We start from the raw sequence: 11,220 nt of genomic DNA, 5'->3' as shown, positions 1-11,220 counted from the left end.
TAGCTTCGCTACAGGATATTGATTTTTGGGTTTTGTTGTCTGCTGCGTCGTATGATACGGCCGCGCTTGCGCTTATACTGAATTTGGTTTAGGCTATTTGATTTTTTTCCTTATGGCAACCGATTTTTCCCGACAGACCAGAAATTATTACTTCAGAGCTTCATCGCTTGTCTTGTGTCGAGGGGCAAACTACTTAGAGAAACATTTATCAAAAGACCCTTTTTCAAAACACTTCAGATGTCTAAAACGGGACTAAACCTATTTTAAAAATCCGAAGAGTGGCCTATCAAAAATACTTGATAAAATGTGTAGGGCAAAATTCAATAAACAATTTCAGATCAAAATTAAAAATTATTGTATGAACAATTTCATTCGAATTGACTTATGGGTAATTTAATTTTAACTTGTGCTTGAAACAATTTTACTCTGTTTAATGAGTATACATAAAGAGATAATGTTACTTTTGTTTAAACAAAAACCATTGCTCAATAATTAAAAATGTAGAAAATATACTATCTGAAATGTAGAAAACGTAAATTAGAACGGGAAAAAATAAATATCTAGCAGTCTTATCATTTTGCGATAAGTTTCATTAAATATCTTCTATAATTCTAAACCACGGTGTAGGATTTCCTTCAACAGCGTACTTTGGCATCCTTAAAACTATGTACGTGTCTAGACGGAATAACTCAAACTCGTTTGCCACCAGTCGCGCCATTCAATAAAGTTTCACGCTTTCTGCCAACGAAAAAGGCGTAATATAAAGGGTTAGTAGCATATAAATTGATCATTCGAATTCGAGGGGCGTAACGCACGACTGTAATGAAGGGATTAAGCGTTAAAATTACTAAGAGTAACCCTTAATAGGTGTACAGGAAGTTACTCGGAGTGTGATTAGCTCTTCATTTGAATTGAATCATTTTTTAAAACACTTAAAAAATAAACCCCTTTGTTGTATACCGTTCTATATGTTTCGCGAATTATTTATTATAAAAATTGCGGTTTGAATTATCTTTGGTGATATTCTGAAGAAAATCGACATCCACTTATGGCTGTACATGTACCTGCAATAAAGGCAACTGTGGATCTTTTGCATCAAAAGGTGGCGCAGTTACGACATTGCCAAATTGCTTATTGTTTCCATTTACCAATGCTATCTGTCTTAAAAAAATCCAAACCTAACTTATCGGATTCATATTTAAAAGTATTTAAAACTAATATTCTGATTGTCGAATTTAAATACTACTATCCCTTTAATATAATAATATCTAGACCTTGTTATAATGGATAAACAAATATGATTTATTGAAAGCGAAAGAACCAATTTTAACACAAATGTCGGTGACACTTTAAAATATGTAGTTGAACAACGACGAGTTTTGTTTGAAAAAGAGTCAAGGCAGTATCTCTATGACCTAAAAGTGAAGACAGCTGAATGGAATAACAGATTGAAATGTACGACTAGACTAGAAGTGGAACAAGATGAACAAGATATTTTTACTCAAAGATAAATTCGCATAATGTACCTATTTTCACGGGTGCTTAGCTAAAAATCGATATCAATTAAAAAACGAAGCACTTTTCAAGAAAACTACTCTAAGACATTCGATAATATATTTACTGAAACGGAAACGTTTGAATTGACGATATTCCACTACGTCAATAATTGGAAACTACTTTACACGAGCAATATTCGGAATTCGACTTGCCATGAAAATTACGTGCTCAATCAAGTTTAATATTTTCACATTGTGACCTTATCTTCGATCTTGAAGCTCTGCAAAATTTGTCATTGGTTTTGAAAGAAGCATATTGCTTGAAAGGATGACGCTTCGATACTGATTGAAATGCAACGTTTCATGTCATTTCTCTTTAATACGCAAGGAAATAGGAAGGATTTCTTATTCGTTTGAAACTATTCAACAACGATATTCCAAGAACCCACTTTTCGCAGCAATTATCTTCAGATCCATTAACAATCGATATTCAATTAAGCCCAATCTTCAGATCGATTAACAATCGATATTAAATGAAAGCCCGATCTTCAGATCGATTAACAATAGATATTAAATGAAAGCCCGATCTTCAGATCGATTAACAATCGGTATTAAATGAAAGCCCGATCTTCAGATCGATTAACAATCGATATTAAATGAAAGCCCAATCTTCAGATCGATTAACAATCGATATCCAATGAAAGTCCAATCTTCAGATCGATTAACAATCGATATCCAATGAAAGCCCAATCTTCAGATCGATTAACAATCGATATCCAATGAAAGCCCAATCTTCAGATCGATTAACAATCGATATTCAATAAAAGCCAAATCTTCAGATTCATTGCAATCGATATTCAATAAAAGCCAAATCTTCAGATTCATTGCAATCGATATTCAATGAGCTCAATCTTCATATTCATTTACAATCGATATTCAATTAAGCAAAATCTTCATATTCATTTACAATCGATATTCAATTAAGCAAAATCTTCATATTCATTTACAATCGATATTCAATTAAGCAAAATCTTCATATTCATTTACAATCGATATTCAATTAAGCAAAATCTTCATATTCATTTACAATCGATATTCAATTAAGCAAAATCTTCATATTCATTTACAATCGATATTCAATTAAGCAAAATCTTCATATTCATTTACAATCGATATTCAATTAAGCAAAATCTTCATATTCATTTACAATCGATATTCAATTAAGCAAGATCTTCAGGTTCATTTAAAATCGATATTCAATTAAGCCCGATCTTCAGGTTCATTTAAAATCGATATTCAATTAAGCCCGATCTTCAGGTTCATTTAAAATCGATATTCAATTAAGCCCGATCTTCAGATCGATTAACATTGGATATTCAAGGAAGCCCAGTCTTCTGCGCCATTTATTTTCGATACCCAATAAAACTCGAATCTTCTAAGCGATTTATCTTCGATATTCAAGAAATTCATTCTCCGGTGCTAGTTATCTTGGATATTTCACGTGACACAATTCATCGTGTGTCCATTCAGAGTAGCATTATATAAAATGGGGTTTTTTGGCAGGTTGCCACGTCACTTTATCGGTTTTCCCAAACACCATATGTAAGCTCAAACATTACAAAACTAGTCATATTACGATAAACTTAAGTTAACAGAACGATATATTTAAACAAAAACAGTTTACTAACAATGAATCAGAACATTTAAAGATACAGTATTTGTATAGACAGAGACCCCTATACGTTATTTGTACGTTAGAAAAAATATTGTATTCCCAGCAGAAGTTACTCGAAAAAACCAAACTATACTAAAATCATTAGGACTCCATTAAGAGATACTTATTTCCCTTACCTGATCAAACAAAATGTTTTTCGTTAATGGATGCTTTGTTCGCCTTCGTTCGAAAATAACGGGAATTAAGATTAAAACCTTCTCAGCACTTAGAACTTCTAATATCACTTTGGTATATTGCGAAATCCGGATTGAATTTAAATATCTAAACGTTCAAGGACTAATATATTATTTTCTGATAAGATAAGACTTTGTTTCAAATCTAAGCTTAACCTTATCGGTCTTTTACTCGTTCTGATAAAAATACGTTTAAACTACAAGTCGTCTTTCCTCGAGAAGCATAAACCAAACTATGAGAAAAATTTAAAGGATCCAGTATTTATAGCCCGTCGGATTGAGCTCTTATTGCGCATGATCTATTATCAACCAGTGGCGACGGCGGAACTCTTAATATCACACGTATCACGTTAGTACATACATATGCGCAGTTTGAATTGCGGTTGTAAAGTTAACCTGAAAAAGCGCTGCGAAGAAACATGTACTTGTTTATATCGACCGAATTGTTCGCGTGTCTTAATTTTGAAAGCCACGACAGACTTCCGTAACCCAATCATAAAAGCAATAGCAGGGTAAAGGTTTCTCATTGGTACGAGTCAACACTCGTTTCGTCCAATCGCAAAACAAACTTGTACCCCCCTTTTATTGATTGGTGGACGTGTAATGTAACGCTTTAAATAACATTAAAGATAATGACTAAAACGCCAAGTCGATACGGGAAAAAGGGACATGGTAAATGAATAATATATTTGGCTTTCAGCAACACCATATCTAGAACAATCCAGTTTGAATTTTTATGGTTAATGGCGTAAATAATATCACCCACCAGGGACCTTTTTATGATCGATGGAATAAATAATAAATAAATAAATGGCCAGGCTATTTTTATGACTGCCTGATGTTATAAATAAATAAATCGCTAGAGACTCTTTAAGCTTCGTGCAATAAATAAATCGCTAGAGACTCTTTAAGCTTCGTGCAATAAATAAATCGCTAGAGACTCTTTAAGCTTCGTGCAATAAATAAATCGCTAGGTACTCTTTACGTTCCGTGCAATAAATAAATCGCTAGGTACTCTTTACGTTCCGTGCAATAAATAAATCGCTAGGTACTCTTTACGTTCCGTGCAATAAATAAATCGCTAGGGACTCTTTACGCTTCGTGCAATAAATAAATCGCTAGGGAATCTTTATGCTTCGTGCAATAAATAAATCTTTAGGGAATCTTTATGCTTCGTGCAATAAATAAATCGCTAGGGAATCTTTAGGTTCCATGCAATAAATAAATCGCTAGGGACTCTTTATGCTTCGTGCAATAAATGAATCGCCAGGGACTCTGTACGCTCCGTGCAATAAATAAAATCGCCAGGGACTCTGTACGCTCCATGCAATAAATAAAATCGCCAGGGACTCTTTACGCTCCATGCAATAAATAAAATCGCCAGGGACTCTTTACGCTCCATGCAATAAATAAAATCGCCAGGGACTCTGAACGCTCCATGCAATAAATAAAATCGCCAGGGACTCTTTACGCTCCATGCAATAAATAAAATCGCCAGGGACTCTTTACGCTCCACTCCATGCAATAAATAAAATCGCCAGGGACTCTTTACGCTCCGTGCAATAAATAAATCGCTAGGGACTCTTTACGCTCCGTGCAATAAATAAATCGCTATGGACTCTTTATGCTCGATGCAATAAGGACGTCAACAGGAATTCCCCTTTGTGATCGATGCAATAAATAAATCGATAGGAACCCTTTATGAATCGATGAAATAATTAAATCGATAGGAACCCTTTATGAATCGATGGAATAAATAAATCGATAGGAACCCTTTATGAATCGATGGAATAAATAAATCGATAGGGACCCTTTATGAATCGATGGAATAAAAAAATCGATAGGGACCCTTTATGAATCGATGGAATAAAAAAATCGATAGGGACCCTTTATGAATCGATGGAATAAAAAAATCGATAGGGACCCTTTATGAATCGATGGAATAAATAAATCGATAGGGACCCTTTATGAATCGATGGAATAAATAAATCGATAGGGACCCTTTATGAATCGATGGAATAAATAAATCGATAGGGACCCTTTATGAATCGATGGAATAAATAAATCGATAGGGACCCTTTATGAATCGATGAAATAAATAGATAGGGACCCTTTATGAATCGATGAAATAATTAAATCGATAGGGACCCTTTATGAATCGATGGAATAAATAAATCGATAGGGACCCTTTATGAATCGATGAAATAATTAAATCGATAGGGACCCTTTTTGAATCGATGAAATAAATAAATCGATATTTACTCTCTGGCCGATCAAATAAATTAATCAACAGGAACCCTTTTTGAGTCGATGAAATAAATAAATCGATATTTACTCTCTGGCCGATCAAATAAATTAATCAACAGGAACCCTTTTTGAATCGATGAAATAAATCGATAGGGACCCTTCATGAATCGATGAAATAAATAAATCGATAGTTACTTTGTGGCCGATCATATAAATTAATCAATAGGAACCCTTTTTGAATCAATGAAATAAATAAATCGATAGGGACCCTTTGTGAATCGACGGAATAAAATATCAACAGGGACCATTGTGAAAAATGGAATAAATTAATCAACAGGAACCCTTTGCAAATCCAGGCTGACTACTATCCAATAAAAAGTACAAGTGGCTGTAGTCAGCATTCAGTAGGTCAAATAATGAAAATATTAAAAATTGAGGTGCGTGACTCTGTTAAAAGGCGAAAGGGAGACGTCACTCTAGAATGAATAGGCGAAAAAGAAACAAACAAATGCCGCATATATAAAAAATAATACCGCACTTAAGTTCTTAATCGTGACCAATGAATAATATATTCATTATTATTAAGAACCGCTAGGTTATTACAAATAAAACCGGTATAGTCTTAATATTCCTTTTAAAAGTTGATTTCCCCCGTGTTGATTTCGTAAAAAAGTAGTGTTTGTTTGAATTATGTTATAATAGGGGGTTAATATCCGCCCCCTTTCTTAGCGTCCTTGATACGAGTTAATACGAATAAAATATAAACCTCTCGTCGATGGGAGGAAAAATGTACCCGCCTTAATAGTCAACAATAAGAACCTCTACCCTCTCCTCATGCCGGTTGTTTATGATAAGTCTGCCATTGGGTCAACCTAGAGATGTTTAAATTACAGATTGAAATTAGAGTAATTTTTAAAAATGGTAATTTATCGGGTAAATTACAGAAAAGCCAATGATAAATTACAGATCGAAATTACCTTATTTTTTAAAAAATGGTAATTTATCGGGTAAATTACAGAAAAATCAATGATAAATTACAGATCGAAATTACCGTAATTTTTAAAAATGGTAATTTATCGGGTAAATTACAGAAAAATCAATGATAAATTACAGATCGAAATTACCGTAATTTTTAAAAAATGGTAATTTATCGGGTAAATTACCGATAAATTACACATTGAAATTACCGTAACTTTTAAAAATGGTAATTTATCTGGAAAATTACCGATAAATTACAAATTTCAATTACCGTAATTTTTAAAAATTGTAATTTATGGGGTAAATTACAGAAAAATTACCGTAATTTTTAAAAAAATGGTAATTTACCGGGTAAATAACAGAAAAATTACCTATGAATTACAGATTGAAATTACCGTAATTTTTAAAAATTAAATTACCGATAAACTACAGATTGAAATTAAAGCAATTTTAAAAAATAGTAATTTATCTGGTAAATTACCGCTAAATTACAGATTTAAATTACCGTAATTTTTAAAAATGGTAATTTATCTGGTAAATTACAGAAAAATTACCGATAAAATACAGATTCAAATTTTGGGATAACAAAAATAACCGTAATTTAAGGCATTTATATTTTCACGGGCTTATTACCACGGTAATTTATGTAATTTACCGGTAAATTACGATTTTAAAATTACGGTAAAATAAATAATGGTAATTTACGCGTTATTTGGTAAATTACCGGTAATTTACCATTTTAAAGTTACGGTAAAATAAATAATGGTAATTTACGCGTTATTTGGTAAATTACCGGTAATTTACCATTTTAAAGTTACGGTAAAATAAAGATCGGTAATTTACGCGTTATTAGGTAAATTACCGGTAATTTACCATTTTAAAATTACGGTAAAATAAAGATCGGTAACTTACGCGTTATTTGGTAAATTACCGGTAATTTACTGACGGTAAATTTACTGACGGTAAATTACCGACCCCTCATCTCTAGACCGTCAAACTGAGTGGAAAGTGTCAAAGAACATGTGGTCTACAACATTTAGTTACGGAGACATGGACTCACAAACATTGATTGGTCCCAATACAAGAAAATAGTCGTGAATACAAGTGGAGTTAAGGCATATTGGCCTTCAATAGTCTTCAATCTAAGAACGGTATTGAACCTTTATCTAGCGAAAGTGTACTATTTTAAAGGAAAAGGACAAATAACATAGCATTATACCTTAAAAGAACGGCCTTTTTCTAAATATAAAAGGAAAAATCTTCAAAAAATAAATGATCTCTTATTATAAAATAATTAGCATTTAATTAGTCTTAAAAAAATCAAGAACTTCTGCGCCATCCGACAATGGTTTAGTGGCGTCTGCTAGCCCGAACCTCTTACCCCTACGGGATAGGTTGAATTCTCATAGGCTGAGAGGTAATGGCGGATGGCGCAGTAGGCCTCGTTTTTAAGACTAATTAAAGTATGATTAAATTCTAATTATTTTGTAATGTTCTTTGACACATTCCACTCATTTTCACATTAAGAACACACCATTTATTTTATGGCAGACTTATCAGAAATACACTGTTTACAATCATTACTGTATACCGAGGTCTATTACCCAATATCGAAATTCTTAGAATTGCACAATGCAAATATTAGCTTTATCGACTTACAACCCAAAAAAATGGTAAAAATGCTAATATAATTTGGTTTAGATTAAATTTTTCGGTTCTATAGTAAATCTTTAAAGTCTATAATTTTGAATCAGTAGACTAGTTCGAAAATTACATAAGTGAAATATTACGCGCCTAAGTCGCTAAAATGCACCGCTAGAGGCAGCCCGAGTTCACGACACGCGGGAGGCGTGGTGCTTCTACCGGTGCCTTTCGGCGTCCTGCCCCTGTAAAGTTATCTTATTTAAATTATTTATTTTAAGTTTCCGATTTAGCTATCCTCAAATTATTATTTAATTAATTTAAATGACCAAAGAGTAAATTACGTAACGGTAACTAACTTCCTGTAGCTGATTTATACGATTATATAAAAATAATTAATAATTAAACTAAGTCAAATGCAAATTTAAAACTAAACATACAAATTAAAAATAAATGTTTTAACTAGTTTTATGTTTGCCTTAAAATAAAAGTTAAAAAATTATAGGCTAGATCTCTGATTATTATTATTTAAAATTTTCAAATAATTAAACTAAATTTAATGCAAATTTAAAATTAAAATTACAAATGAAACAAATATTTTAAATAATTTTTCGGTCATTTAATTTTATAAAAAAAGTTAAAAAAATTAAAGGCTAGCTTTCTGATTATTATTATTCAAAATTTTCAAATAATTAAACTAAATTTAATAAAAATTTAAAGAAAAATCAAACATGAAATTTGAAATTTGAAAAAAAATACTTCCAAATTAACCTTAAACACGTTAAATTAAAAAAAAAAATTTCGTTACTTCTAAACCTCAAGTACTTTAAAATTGTAACTTCGAATCCACAGGGCTGATACTCAGAGCTCGCCTGAATTTTAGTTGAAATAGTAACCAACTACTTTGAAAAAAGTAACTAAATAGTAACTTAATTTAAATATTTAACATGCACAATTGAAGTAAAACTCAGTTTAAAATTGTACACACAGGTGTTTAATACTTTAGGGTAGCCTAACCTAACCTAACCTAACCTATAGAGTAATGGCACCTACTTGCCTTTGACTGTATTAAGCTCTATGGGTAGTTAACATGGAGTGCCACTACTCTATTCGGCCTAACATTAAACATCAATATTTTGGAAAAGGTGGCAATTCTTATGAGGGATAAGACTTTTTTTTTTGTTTTGGAAATTTGAAAAAAAGCGGCGGCCATTTTAGATCTAAATTTTACGCTCTATCGAATGGTGTGCTTGATTTTGCTCTAAAATGATTTTTGACCTTATTCACTCATACCGAAATTGTACCCTGACTTGTAACCATTCTGTAACTAGAACCGCTCTTGAAAAAATAGCAGACTGCGCGAAAGCCGAAAAACGTACTAAACGGCCGCGGCCCCCTGGCTACGGTAACGCGCTGGCGGGCGCGGCTGGTCCTTCAGCTGCAGCATAGCCCATTCGATCACACAGGCAGATTTTTAAAGGGGCTGGAAATAATACGGCTACCTCGATGGGAATAAATGTCTGATCGTTTAAAAAAATTGCTTTTTAGTTTTTTCACCCTTCATTCACTCGGAAATTATAAGGAAAACATATTTTTTTAAGAGATGGCCTATCAAATTTTAAATTAATCAACTTTTAGTAACCAAAATTCAAAAAAAGTAACTTTAAGTAACCAATTTCAAAAATAGTAACTTTTAGTGAAAAAAGTGACTCAGTATCAGCCCTGAATCCAGAATCAATTAAAAAAACAAAATCGTATTTAACCCGATTTAAAATCTGCATAATAAAATAACACCAACTTTCAAATTAATCTTGAACATCATAATTAAAAAAAATGTACTACAGTCTACAAATTTCTTTACTTAAGTACTATTAAGTTGTAACTTCGAACGCAGAATCAATTCCCGAAAAAAAAAGTAATCATACTTAACCCGATTAACAATCTGCATAATAAACTATCAAAACGTCCTCGAACCTTATCATAATAATTTCCAAGTATCATGCACCAAACCGACGTCGTGTAATCTAAATGCTGACCTTCTAAAAGTTCTAAATATTCAACTAAGAAGAAAAGAATAAATGAAAATTACTTACTAAAAAGCAGCTGATAAACTTTCCATTGAATATTCCATAATAATTTAATAATATCCAACTCAAATTAAATTAAAATAATGTTGATTTAAAATTGTCACATACGCACAATTAAAATTATTACGTAATATCGCACAAGAAAACCCAAAAAAAAAATTGAAAGTGAAAATAATCCACCTTATCTAAAACAAATATTTTTTATCACATCCTCGAGTAATAAAATTTCCATAATAGACACAGACGAGTTATAATCCAAAAATACCGGACGACCTTAAAACGTTTTTAAAACACGAAGAAAGTGACTGTGAAGTACGTAACGCTACGCTAGACTTTTGGCCAGCGGTAGAGAGAGAGAGAGAAATACCAAATCTTTGTTCCAATATATGACGTGCAGATTAGAATGTAGTCACAAACACACACCAGGGATCATTATTTCCGAATTCCGTAACGCGCCCCTAGATAAATCTGGTGAACGGGGGAGAGTAATTTCGTTCTTCTTAACGGGACGGAGCTCTTCCGACAATAACACAGCGCCCGCTACGAGACCGCGAACGAATCTGAAAACGCTAGTACGGAAGGCGTTCGTATTCCGCTAGGGGTTGGGTTTAAACGATGAAAGGATGGTTATTTGAATATAGAATGGTTGGCTGTTGAGCGACACGCAGTTTAATAAACAGTTCTTTTAGCATTTACAGCTAGATGATTAATGCCGCTGCTAGAAATGTCTCCTATATCTATCAAGGCCCGTTTGTGCATGGTGATAATTTTACGTTCCTCAAATCTTACATTTCAGTTCGCCACATTTTTCCGCTAGAGGCGCTGTTTCTCAGATTTGTTTTTTGGCGGAAAAATTGACAAAA

General features: G+C 32.6%; 1 protein-coding gene across 3 annotated transcripts in view; it reads right to left on the bottom strand.

Annotated features, from left to right (window-relative positions):
* Window positions 1-10,931, bottom strand: part of LOC149616120 (uncharacterized) — a 46,301-nt gene extending 35,370 nt beyond the window's left edge. Inside the window, exon 1 of one of the 3 annotated variants that reach the window (XM_089856683.1) lies at window positions 10,364-10,931. The gene's annotated coding sequence lies outside the window, so the exon portion shown is untranslated. Of the gene's footprint in view, window positions 1-3,347; window positions 3,640-10,363 lie in introns of those variants that run through there. The other 2 variants (XM_089856685.1, XM_089856684.1) reach the window with 2 other exon arrangements.
* Between the last annotated feature and the right edge of the window lie 289 nt (window positions 10,932-11,220).

The sequence above is a fragment of the Phalangium opilio genome, unplaced genomic scaffold (genome assembly GCF_054372755.1).
Source record: "Phalangium opilio isolate 3A_F unplaced genomic scaffold, DU_Popi_V2 ptg000217l_1, whole genome shotgun sequence".
Lineage (NCBI taxonomy): Eukaryota > Metazoa > Arthropoda > Arachnida > Opiliones > Phalangiidae > Phalangium > Phalangium opilio.
The sequence above is the reverse complement of the archived record's forward strand: the minus strand, read 5'-3'. Positions and strand labels throughout refer to the sequence as shown.